Below are 13015 nucleotides of genomic sequence, written 5' to 3' on the forward strand. Positions count from 1 at the left end.
CCCGTCCAGTGGTCCAGACTGTTGTTATGATGTCATATAGGGCAGTCTGTGCACAAACGCCACCCTCCCTCAGCATTTCGCTTGGGAGATCATCTTTGCCCGCTGCCTTTCCTGGTCTCAGACTCTGGATCGCCTTCAGTACTTCCTCAACAGATGGCACCTCACAGGGGGTGACATCTTCCAATATTTGAGGCACCGCAGCCTCAGCAGGGTCATCCTCACTTTGTGCCACGATGTTTTCCTGGCTGAGGGATTTTCCTTCCCCCAGGACCTTACAGAAATGCTCAGCAAATCTGCAAACCTGTTCCTGGGGGTCGGAGATTGGATCACCGTTTTTCCCCTAATGATGGTAATAGGTGTGGCGCTGCAGGTTACTTTTTTGATGGAGTTAAATAGAGATTTGTGATCACGGGCCACTGAGGCAGACTCCATCTCCTCAGCAACCCGCGACCACCACCCATCCTTGCAGCGCCTCAGGGCTCTCCGAACCTCTGAGCGAAGGCTGTGGTAAGCCTCCTCATTCTCTGACGTGGGATTCTGTAGCCGATGACAGTGGGCCTGTCGCTTTTTCTCAACCATCCTGAACACCTCCTCTGTCAGCCAGGGTCTCTGGGGAGGTCTGGACCGCGTACCTAAAGCAGCCATTGCAGCTGCATGAGTCACAGTCCTAAACCTCGCCCATTTACCCTCGACATCAGGAGGAGTCGGGGACGATGCCAATCCCAGCCGCAAGCGATGATGAAATTCTCGCTTGCAACTTTCATCAGATAACTGAGACCAGGCCACTTTAGGTCAGAATGGGGTCCTGGGTGTACACCCACCACCGGAGTGGAAGAATGGCAGGCGCATCTTACAGATGACTAGTCGATGGTCAGTGGGCTGATCAGCTCCACGGTAGGTCCTGACACACACACACAGACACACACACAGTGACACACACAGACACACACACAGACACACACACAGACACAAAGATCCCCCGTATAGCCTTAACAGACTGTAGGGGCAAGTGCTGTTAGCGAGCACCTATGAAGGCCGGAACGGTACACGAGGGGGTGGGTGGCCAGCACCACGCCCGACCGCCTTTGTCTCCCTAGTGGCGATGTTTACACACCGCACCAGGTACTCATTTGAGGCTGAGTCGACCTAGGGGAGGCCCGGGACCGGTTCAGATAATCGTGACTGGTTGTTGGCTGTGAGCGGGAATCGAACCCGGGTCGCCAGGTTCATAGCGCAGCGTAGCGCTAACCGCTACACTATCGCTCCACACACACAGACACACAGACAGTCACACACACACAGACTCACACTAACGTAGTAGCTTGTGTAATCGCTTTTGTATCTCTGTAGGAGACTGTCCGTGTGAGTCGCTAATAAAAAAAAATTACTCACAGCTGCATCCTTGTCGGTGTGACTCGCCTCTGTGTGGTGGTGGTGGCTCACAGAGACTCACTCAGAGACTCACTCAGAGACATACTCAGAGATTCACTCAGAGACTCACTCAGAGACTCGCTCAGAGATTCACTCAGAGACTCACTCAGAGACTCACTCAGAGACATACTCAGAGACTCAGAGACTCACTCAGAGACTCACTCAGAGAATCACACAGAGACTCACTCAGAGACTCACACAGAGACTCACTAAGAGACTCACTCAGAGACTCGCTCAGAGATTCACTCAGAGACTCACTAAGAGACTCACTCAGAGACTCACTCAGAGACTCAGAGACTCACTCAGAGACTCACACAGAGATTCACTCAGAGACTCACTCAGAGACTCACTCAGACACTCACTCAGAGACTCACTCAGAGACTCAGAGACTCACTCAGAGACTCACACAGAGATTCACTCAGAGACTCACTAAGAGACTCACTCAGAGACTCACTCAGAGATTCACTCAGAGACTCACTAAGAGACTCGCTCAGAGACTCACTCAGAGACTCGCTCAGAGACTTGCTCAGAGACTCACTCAGAGACTCACTCACAGACTCAGAGACTCACTCAGAGATTCACACAGAGACTCACTCAGAGACTCACTCAGAGACTCACAGAGACTCACTCAGAGACTCACTCAGAGGCTCACTCAGAGACTCACTCAGAGACTCAGAGATTCACTCAGAGACTCACTAAGAGACTCGCTCAGAGACTCACTCAGAGACTCAGAGACTCACTCAGAGACTCACTCAGAGACTCGCTCAGAGATTCACTCAGAGACTCACTCAGAGACTCACTCAGATACTCACTCAGAGACATACTCAGAGATTCACTCAGAGACTCACTAAGAGACTCACTCAGAGCCTCACTCAGAGACATACTCAGAGATTCACTCAGAGACTCACTAAGAGACTCACTCAGAGACTCACTCAGAGATTAACTCAGAGACTCACTAAGAGACTCTCTCAGAGACTCACTCAGAGACTCGCTCAGAGACTCACACAGAGACTCACTAAGAGACTCACTCAGAGACTCACAGAGACACACTCAGAGACTCACACAGAGACTCACTCAGAGACTCACTCAGAGACTCGCTCAGAGACTCGCTCAGAGACTCACTCAGAGACTCGCTCAGAGACTCGCTCAGAGACTCACTCACAGACTCAGAGACTCACTCAGAGACTGACACAGAGACTCACAGAGACTCACTCAGAGACTCACAGAGACTCACACAGAGACTCACTCAGAGACTCACTCAGAGACTCACTCAGAGACTCAGAGATTCACTCAGAGACTCACTAAGAGACTCGCTCAGAGACTCACTCAGAGACTCACAGACTCAGAGACTCACTCAGAGACTCACTCAGAGACTCGCTCAGAGATTCACTCAGAGACTCACTCAGATACTCACTCAGAGACATACTCAGAGATTCACTCAGAGACTCACTAAGAGACTCACTCAGAGCCTCACTCAGAGACATACTCAGAGATTCACTCAGAGACTCACTAAGAGACTCACTCAGAGACTCACTCAGAGATTCACTCAGAGACTCACTAAGAGACACTCTCAGAGACTCACTCAGAGACTCGCTCAGAGACTCACTCAGAGACTCACTCAGAGACTCACTCAGAGACTCAGAGACTCACACAGAGATTCACTCAGAGACTCACTAAGAGACTCACTCAGAGACTCACTCAGAGATTCACTCAGAGACTCACTAAGAGACTCGCTCAGAGACTCACTCAGAGACTCGCTCAGAGACTTACTCAGAGACTCACTCAGAGACTCACTCACAGACTCAGAGACTCACTCAGAGACTCACACAGAGACTCACTCAGAGACTCACTCAGAGACTCACACAGAGACTCACTCAGAGACTCGCTCAGAGACTCGCTCAGAGGCTCACTAAGAGACTCACACATAGACTCACTCAGAGACTCACAGACTCAGAAACTCACAGACACTCACTCAGAGAATCACACAGAGACTCACTCAGCGACTCACTAACAGACTCAGAGACTCACTCAGAGACTTACTCAGAGAATCACACAGAGACTCACTCAGAGACTCACTCAAGAGACTCACACAGAGACTCACTCACAGACTCAGAGACACAGAGACTCACTCAGAGACTCACACAAAGACTCACACAGAGACTTGCACAGAGATTCTCTCAGAGACTCACTCAGAGGCTCACACAGAGACTCACACAGAGACTCACTCAGAGACACACAGAGACTCACTCAGATACGCGCACAGAGACTCACACAGAGACTTGCACAGAGACTCACTCAGAGATTCACACAGAGACTCACTCAGAGACTGACACAGAGACTCACTCACAGAGACTTTCTCAGAGACTCACTCAGAGACTCACATAGACACTCAGAGACTCACTCAGAGACTCACTCAGAGACTCACAGACTCACTCAGAGACTCACTCAGAGACACACTCAGAGACTCACTCAGAGACTCGCTCAGAGATTCACTCAGAGACTCACTCAGATATTCACTCAGAGACTCACTCAGAGACTCACATAGAGACTCACTCAGAGACTCACACAGAGACTCACTTACAGGCTCACACAGAGACTCACACAGAGACTCACTCAGAGACTCACACAGAGACTCACAGAGACACACGGAGACTCACACAGAGACTCACAGAGACTCACTCAGAGACTCACAGAGACTCACTCAGAGACTCACAGAGACTGACTCAGAGGCTCACTCAGAGACTCACTCAGAGGCTCACTCAGAGACTCACACATAGACTCAACACTGCCATAGACTCAACACTGCCATAGACTCAGCACTGCACCATAGACTCAACACTGCCCATAGACTCAACACTGCACCATAGACTCAACACTGCACCATAGACTCAACACTGCCACCCATAGACTCAACACTGCACCATAGGCTCAGCACTGCACCATAGACTCAACACTGCCACCCATAGACTCAACACTGCCACCCATAGACTCAGCACTGCAGCATAGACTCAGTACTGCACCATAGACTCAACACTGCCACCCATAGACTCAGCACTGCCATAGACTCAGCACTGCCATCCATAGACTCAACACTGCCACCCATAGACTCAACACTGCCATAGACTCAGCGCTGCACCATAGACTCAACACTGCCACCCATAGACTCAACACTGCCTCTGTGGATGTGTATGCTTTAACTTTAACATAGCCATTTCTGTGACCAGTCACAAGCTAATTGCTCAGCTATTTCAATGCTAAATTCTCCTGTTTGATTTGTACTAGGTGCCTCTGTGAATGTGTATGCTTTGACTTTAACATAGCTATTTCTGTGACCAGTTACAAGCTAATCACTCAGCTATTTCAATGCTAAATTCTATGCTAATTCCTTTGTCAAGGGGTGCCTCTGTGGATGTGTAGGCTTTGACTTTAACATAGCCATTTCTGTGACCAGTCACAAGCTAATCGCTCAGCTATTTCAATGCTAAATTCTCCTGTTTGATTTGTACTAGGTGCCTCTGTGGATGTGTAGGCTTTGACTTTAACATAGCAATTTCTGTGACCAGTCACAAGCTAATCACTCAGCTATTTCAATGCTAAATTCTCATGTTTGATTTGTACTAGGTGCCTCTGTGGATGTGTAGGCTTTGACTTTAACATAGCAATTTCTGTGACCAGTCACAAGCTAATCACTCAGCTATTTCAATGCTAAATTCTCATGTTTGATTTGTACTAGGTGCCTCTGTGGATGTGTATGCTTTGACTTTAACATAGCCATTTCTGTGACCAGTAACAAGTAATCGCTCAGCTATTTCAATGCTAAATTCTCCTGTTTGATTTGTACTAGGCGCCTCTGTGGATGTGTAGGCTTTGACTTTAACATAGCCATTTCTGTGACCAGTCACAAGCTAATCACTCAGCTATTTCAATGCTAAATTCTCCTGTTTGATTTGTACTAGGTGCCTCTGTGGATGTGTAGGCTTTGACTTAAACATAGCCATTTCTGTGACCAGTCACAAGCTAATCACTCAGCTATTTCAATGCTAAATTCTCCTGTTTGATTTGTACTAGGTGCCTCTGTGGATGTGTAGTCTTTGACTTTAACATAGCCATTTCTGTGACCAGTCACAAGCTAATCGCTCAGCTATTTCAATGCTAAATTCTCCTGTTTGATTTGTTCTAGGTGCCTCTGTGGATGTGTAGTCTTTGACTTTAACATTGCCATTTCTGTGACCAGTCACAAGCTAATCACTCAGTTATTTCAATGCTAAATTATCCAGTTTGATTTGTACTAGGTGCCTCTGTGGATGTGTAGGCTTTGACTTTTGCATAGACATTTTTGTGACCAGTTACAAGCTAATCGCTCAGTTATTTCAATGCTAAATTCTCCTGTTTGATTTGTACTAGGTGCCTCTGTGGATGTGGATGCTTTGACTTTAACATAGCCATTTCTGTGACCAGTCACAAGCTAATCACTCGGCTATTTCAATGCTAAATTCTCCTGTTTGATTTGTACTAGGTGCCTCTGTGGATGTGTAGGCTTTGACTTTAACATAGCCATTTCTGTGACCAGTCAAAAGCTAATCGCTCAGCTAATTCAATGCTAAATTCTCCTGTTTGATTTGTACTAGGTGCCTCTGTGGATGTGTAGGCTTTGACTTTAACATAGCCATTTCTGTGACCAGTCACAAGCTAATCACTCAGCTATTTCAATGCTAAATTCTCCTGTTTGATTTGTACTAGGTGCCTCTGTGGATGTATATGCTTTGACTTTAACATTGCCATTTCTGTGACCAGTAACAAGCGAATCGCTCAGCTATTTCAATGCTAAATTCTCCTGTTTGATTTGTACTAGGTGCCTCTGTCGATGTGTAGGCTTTGACTTTAACATAGCCATTTCTGCGACCATTCACAAGCTAATCACTCAGCTATTTCAATGCTAAATTCTCCTGTTTGATTTGTACTAGGTGCCTCTGTGGATGTGTATGCTTTGACTTTAACATAGCGATTTCTGTGACCAGTCACAAGCTAATCGCTCAGCAATTTCAATGCTAAATTCTCCTGTTTGATTTGTACTAGGTGCCTCTGTGGATGTGTAGGCTTTGACTTTAACATAAACATTTCTGTGACCAGTCACAAGCTAATCACTCAGCTATTTCAATGATAAATTCTCCTGTTTGATTTGTACTAAGTGGCTCTGTGGATGTGTAGGCTTTGACTTTAACATAGCCATTTCTGTGACCAGTCACAAGCTAATCGCTCAGCTATTTCAATGCTAAATTCTCCTGTTTGATTTGTACTAAGTGCCTCTGTGGATGTGTAGGCTTTGACTTTAATATAGCCATTTCTGTGACCAGTCACAAGCTAATCGCTCAGCTATTTCAATGCTAAATTCTCCTGTTTGATTTGTACTAGGTGCCTCTGTGGATGTGTATGCTTTGACTTTAACATAGTCATTTCTGTGACCAGTCACAAGCTAATCACTCAGTTATTTCAATGCTAAATTCTCCTGTTTGATTTGTACTAGGTGCCTCTGTGGATGTGTAGGCGTTGACTTTAACATAGCCATTTCTGTGACCAGTTACAAGCTAATCACTCAGCTATTTCAATGCTAAATTCTATGCTAATTCCTTTGTCAAGGGGTGCATCTGTGGATGTATAGGCTTTGACTTTAACATAGCCATTTCTGTGAGCAGTCACAAGCTAATCACTCAGCTATTTCAATGCTAAATTCTCCTGTTATATTTATACTAGGTGCCTCTGTGGATGTGTAGGCTTTGACTTCAACATAGCCATTTCTGTGACCAGTCACAAGCTTATCACTCAGCTATTTCAATGCTAAATTATGTGCTAATTCCTTTGTCAAGGGGTGCCTCTGTGGATGTGTAGGCTTTGACTTTAACATAGCCATTTCTGTGACCAGTCACAAGCTAATCACTCAGCTATTTCAACGCTAAATTATCCTGTTTGATTTGTACTAGGTGCCTCTGTGGATGTGTATGCTTTGACTTTAACATAGCCATTTCTGTGACCAGTCGCAAGCTAATCACTCAGCTATTTCAATGCTAAATTCTCCGGTTTGATTTGTACTAGGTGCCTCTGTGGATGTGTAGGCTTTGACTTTAACATAGCCATTTTTGTGAGCAGTCACAAGCTAATCACTCAGCTATTTCAATGCTAAATTCTGTGCTAATTCCTTTGTCAAGGGGTGCCTCTGTGGATGTGTAGGCTTTGACATTAACATAGCCATTTCTGTGACCAGTCACAAGCTAATCACTCAGCTATTTCAATGCTAAATTCTCCTGTTTGATTTGTACTAGGTGCCTCTGTGGATGTGTAGGCTTTGACTTTAACATAGCCATTTCTGTGACCAGTCACAAGCTAATCGCTCAGCTATTTCAATGCTAAATTCTCCTGTTTGATTTGGACTAGGTGCCTCTGTGGATGTGTATGCTTTGACTTTAACAGCCATTTCTGTGACCCGTCACAAGCTAATCACTCAGCTATTTCAATGCTAAATTCTGTGCTAATTCCTTTGTCAAGGGGTGCCTCTGTGGATGTGTAGGCTTTGACATTAACATAGCCATTTCTGTGACCAGTCACAAGCTAATCGCTCAGCTATTTCAATGCTAAATTATCCTGTTTGATTTGTACTAGGTGCCTCTGTGGATGTGTAGGCTTTGACTTTAACATAGCCATTTTTGTGAGCAGTCACAAGCTAATCACTCAGCTATTTCAATGCTAAATTCTGTGCTAATTCCTTTGTCAAGGGGTGCCTCTGTGGATGTGTAGGCTTTGACATTAACATAGCCATTTCTGTGACCAGTCACAAGCTAATCACTCAGCTATTTCAATGCTAAATTCTCCTGTTTGATTTGTACTAGGTGCCTCTGTGGATGTGTAGGCTTTGACTTTAACATAGCCATTTCTGTGACCAGTCACAAGCTAATCACTCAGCTATTTCAATGATAAATTCTCCTGTTTGATTTGTACTAAGTGGCTCTGTGGATGTGTAGGCTTTGACTTTAACATAGCCATTTCTGTGACCAGTCACAAGCTAATCGCTCAGCTATTTCAATGCTAAATTCTCCTGTTTGATTTGTACTAAGTGCCTCTGTGGATGTGTAGGCTTTGACTTTAATATAGCCATTTCTGTGACCAGTCACAAGCTAATCGCTCAGCTATTTCAATGCTAAATTCTCCTGTTTGATTTGTACTAGGTGCCTCTGTGGATGTGTATGCTTTGACTTTAACATAGTCATTTCTGTGACCAGTCACAAGCTAATCACTCAGTTATTTCAATGCTAAATTCTCCTGTTTGATTTGTACTAGGTGCCTCTGTGGATGTGTAGGCGTTGACTTTAACATAGCCATTTCTGTGACCAGTTACAAGCTAATCACTCAGCTATTTCAATGCTAAATTCTATGCTAATTCCTTTGTCAAGGGGTGCATCTGTGGATGTATAGGCTTTGACTTTAACATAGCCATTTCTGTGAGCAGTCACAAGCTAATCACTCAGCTATTTCAATGCTAAATTCTCCTGTTATATTTATACTAGGTGCCTCTGTGGATGTGTAGGCTTTGACTTCAACATAGCCATTTCTGTGACCAGTCACAAGCTTATCACTCAGCTATTTCAATGCTAAATTATGTGCTAATTCCTTTGTCAAGGGGTGCCTCTGTGGATGTGTAGGCTTTGACTTTAACATAGCCATTTCTGTGACCAGTCACAAGCTAATCACTGAGCTATTTCAATGCTAAATTCTCCTGTTTGATTTGTACTAGGTGCCTCTGTGGATGTGTAGGCTTTGACTTTAACATAGCCATTTCTGTGACCAGTCACAAGCTAATCACTCAGCTATTTCAACGCTAAATTATCCTGTTTGATTTGTACTAGGTGCCTCTGTGGATGTGTATGCTTTGACTTTAACATAGCCATTTCTGTGACCAGTCACAAGCTAATCACTCAGCTATTGCAATGCTAAATTCTCCTGTTTGATTTGTACTAGGTGCCTCTGTGGATGTGTATGCTTTGACTTTAACATAGCCATTTCTGTCACCAGTCACAAGCTAATCACTCAGCTATTTCAATGCTAAATTCTCCTGTTTGATTTGCGCTAGGTGCCTCTGTGGATGTGTAGGCTTTGACTTTAAAATAGCCATTTCTGTGACCAGTCGCAAGCTAATCACTCAGCTATTTCAATGCTAAATTCTCCGGTTTGATTTGTACTAGGTGCCTCTGTGGATGTGTAGGCTTTGACTTCAACATAGCCATTTCTGTGAGCAGTCACAAGCTAATCACTCAGCTATTTCAATGCTAAATTCTCCTGTTTGATTTGTACTAGGTGCCTCTGTGGATGTGTAGGCTTTGACTTTAACATAGCCATTTCTGTCACCAGTCACAAGCTAATCACTCAGCTATTTCAATGATACATTCTATGCTAATTCCTTTGTCAAGGGGTGCCTCTGTGGATGTGTAGGCTTTGACTTTAACATAGCCATTTCTGTGACCAGTCACAAGCTAATCACTCAGCTATTTCAATGCTACAATCTCCTGTTTGATTTGTACTAGGTGCCTCTGTGGATGTGTAGGCTTTGACTTCAACATAGCCATTTCTGTGACCAGTCACAAGCTAATCGCTCAGCTATTGCAATGCTAAATTCTCCTGTTTCATTTATACTAGGTGCCTCTGTGGATGTGTAGGCTTTGACTTTAACATAGCCATTTCTGTGAGCAGTCACAAGCTAATCACTCAGCTATTGCAATACTAAATTCTCCTGTTTGATTTGCACTAGGTGCCTCTGTGGATGTGTATGCTTTGACTTTAACAGCCATTTCTGTGACCCGTCACAAGCTAATCACTCAGCTATTTCAATGCTAAATTCTGTGCTAATTCCTTTGTCAAGGGGTGCCTCTGTGGATGTGTAAGCTTTGACATTAACATAGCCATTTCTGTGACCAGTCACAAGCTAATCGCTCAGCTATTTCAATGCTAAATTCTCCTGTTTGATTTGTACTAGGTGCCTCTGTGGATGTGTAGGCTTTGACTTTAACATAGCCATTTTTGTGAGCAGTCACAAGCTAATCACTCAGCTATTTCAATGCTAAATTCTGTGCTAATTCCTTTGTCAAGGGGTGCCTCTGTGGATGTGTAGGCTTTGACATTAACATAGCCATTTCTGTGACCAGTCACAAGCTAATCACTCAGCTATTTCAATGCTAAATTCTCCTGTTTGATTTGTACTAGGTGCCTCTGTGGATGTGTAGGCTTTGACTTTAACATAGCCATTTCTGTGACCAGTCACAAGCTAATCGCTCAGCTATTTCAATGCTAAATTCTCCTGTTTGATTTGGACTAGGTGCCTCTGTGGATGTGTATGCTTTGACTTTAACAGCCATTTCTGTGACCCGTCACAAGCTAATCACTCAGCTATTTCAATGCTAAATTCTGTGCTAATTCCTTTGTCAAGGGGTGCCTCTGTGGATGTGTAGGCTTTGACATTAACATAGCCATTTCTGTGACCAGTCACAAGCTAATCACTCAGCTATTTCAATGCTAAATTCTCCTGTTTGATTTGTACTAGTTGCCTCTGTGGATGTGTAGGCTTTGACTTTAACATAGCCATTTCTGTGACCAGTCAGAAGCTAATCACTCAGCTATTTCAATGCTAAATTCTGTGCGAATTCCTTTGTCAAGGGGTGCCTCTGTGGATGTGTAGGCTTTGACATTAACATAGCCATTTCTGTGACCAGTCACAAGCTAATCACTCAGCTATTTCAATGCTAAATTCTCCTGTTTGATTTGTACTAGGTGCCTCTGTGGATGTGTAGGCTTTGACTTTAACATAGCCATTTCTGTGACCAGTCACAAGCTAATCACTCAGCTATTTCAATGCTAAATTCTCCTGTTTGATTTGTACTAGGTGCCTCTGTGGATGTGTAGGCTTTGACTTTAACATAGCCATTTCTGTGACCAGTCACAAGCTAATCGCTGAGCTATTTCAATGCTAAATTCTCCTGTTTGATTTGTACTTGGTGCATCTGTGGATGTGTAGGCTTTGACTTTAACATAGCCATTTCTGTGACCATTCACAAGCTAATCACTCAGCTATTGCAATGCTAAAATTCTCCTGTTTGATTTGTACTATGCGCCTCTGTGGATGTGTAGGCTTTGACTTTAACATAGCCATTTCTGTGACCAGTCACAAGCTAATCACTCAGCTATTTCAATGCTAAAATTCTCCTGTTTGATTTGTACTAGATGCCTCTGTGGATGTGTAGGCTTTGACTTTAACATAGCCATTTCTGTGACCAGTCACAAGCTAATCGCTCACCTATTTCAATGCTAAATTCTCCTGTTTTATTTGTAAACCCCTTTGTCAAGGTGCCTCACTTCTCTAGAACAGCTTAAAAAGACGCTACTAATCTTAGCAACGTTCATTGAAGCTCTGTCGTCCCGACAGGTCTGATCCTTTCACCTGAAGAAGGCTGCTTGTGTTGTGGCCGAAACGTCGTGAGAATTTTTTCGCGTTATTTTACTTTATTAATGTTTTTTTTTATGTTATTCTCATTCCACGTGGTGGTGACTTTACCGAAAGAACGGAAGAAGACGAATCCTCGCAGTCACGAAAGCTTTAAATCGACACTCAACGCACTTGCCCCTCACGTGACACGTCGGCGAGGCTACCTGGGAGTTTCCTGGCTCCTCTATCTTTAGCTCTATAACACCCTCACTGCACTTGCCCCTAGGACACGTGACGAGGCTACCTGGGAGTTTCCTGGCTCCTCTACCTTTAGCTCTATAACACCCTCAGTGCACTTGCCCCTACGTGACGAGGCTACCTGGGAGTTTCCTGGCGCCTCTACCTGTAGCTCTATATGACACTCAGTGCACTTGCCCCTACAGCACGTGACGAGGCTACCTGGGAGTTTCCTGGCTCCTCTACCTTTAGCTCTATAACACCCTCAGTGCACTTGCCCCTAGGACACGAGACGAGGCTACCTGGGAGTTTCCTGGCTCCTCTATCTTTAGCTCTATAACACAGTCAGTGCACTTGCCCCTAGGACACGTGACGAGGCTTCCTGGGAGTTTCCTGGCTCCTTTACCTTTAGCTCTATAACACACTCAGTGCACTTGCCCCTAGGACACGAGACGAGGCTACCTGAGAGTTCCCTGGCTCCTCTACCTTTAGCTCTATAACACAGTCAGTGCACTTGCCCCTAGGACACGTGACGAGGCTACCTGGGAGTTCCCTGGCTCCTCTACTTTTAGCTCTATAACTCACTCAGTGCACTTGCCCCTCACGAGACACGTGACGAGGCTACCTGGGAGTGTCCTGGCGCCTCTACCTTTAGCTCTATAACACCCTCAGCGCACTTGCCCCTAGGACACGTGACGAGGCTACCTGGGAGTTTCCTGGTTACTCTACCTTTAACTCTATAACCCACTCAACGCACTTGCCCCTCACGAGAACCTTCGAGGCTACCTGGGAGTGTTCTGGCGCCTCTACCTTTAGCTCTATAACACGCTCAGTGCACTTGCCCCTAGGACACGTGACGAGGCTACCTGGGAGTTTCCTGGCGCC

Source organism: Petromyzon marinus, unplaced genomic scaffold (assembly GCF_048934315.1).
Source record: "Petromyzon marinus isolate PM22_M1 ecotype Great Lakes invasive population unplaced genomic scaffold, UKy_Petmar_22M1.pri1.0 PM_Scaffold_92, whole genome shotgun sequence".
In the NCBI taxonomy this organism is placed as follows: Eukaryota; Metazoa; Chordata; class Hyperoartia; order Petromyzontiformes; family Petromyzontidae; genus Petromyzon; species Petromyzon marinus.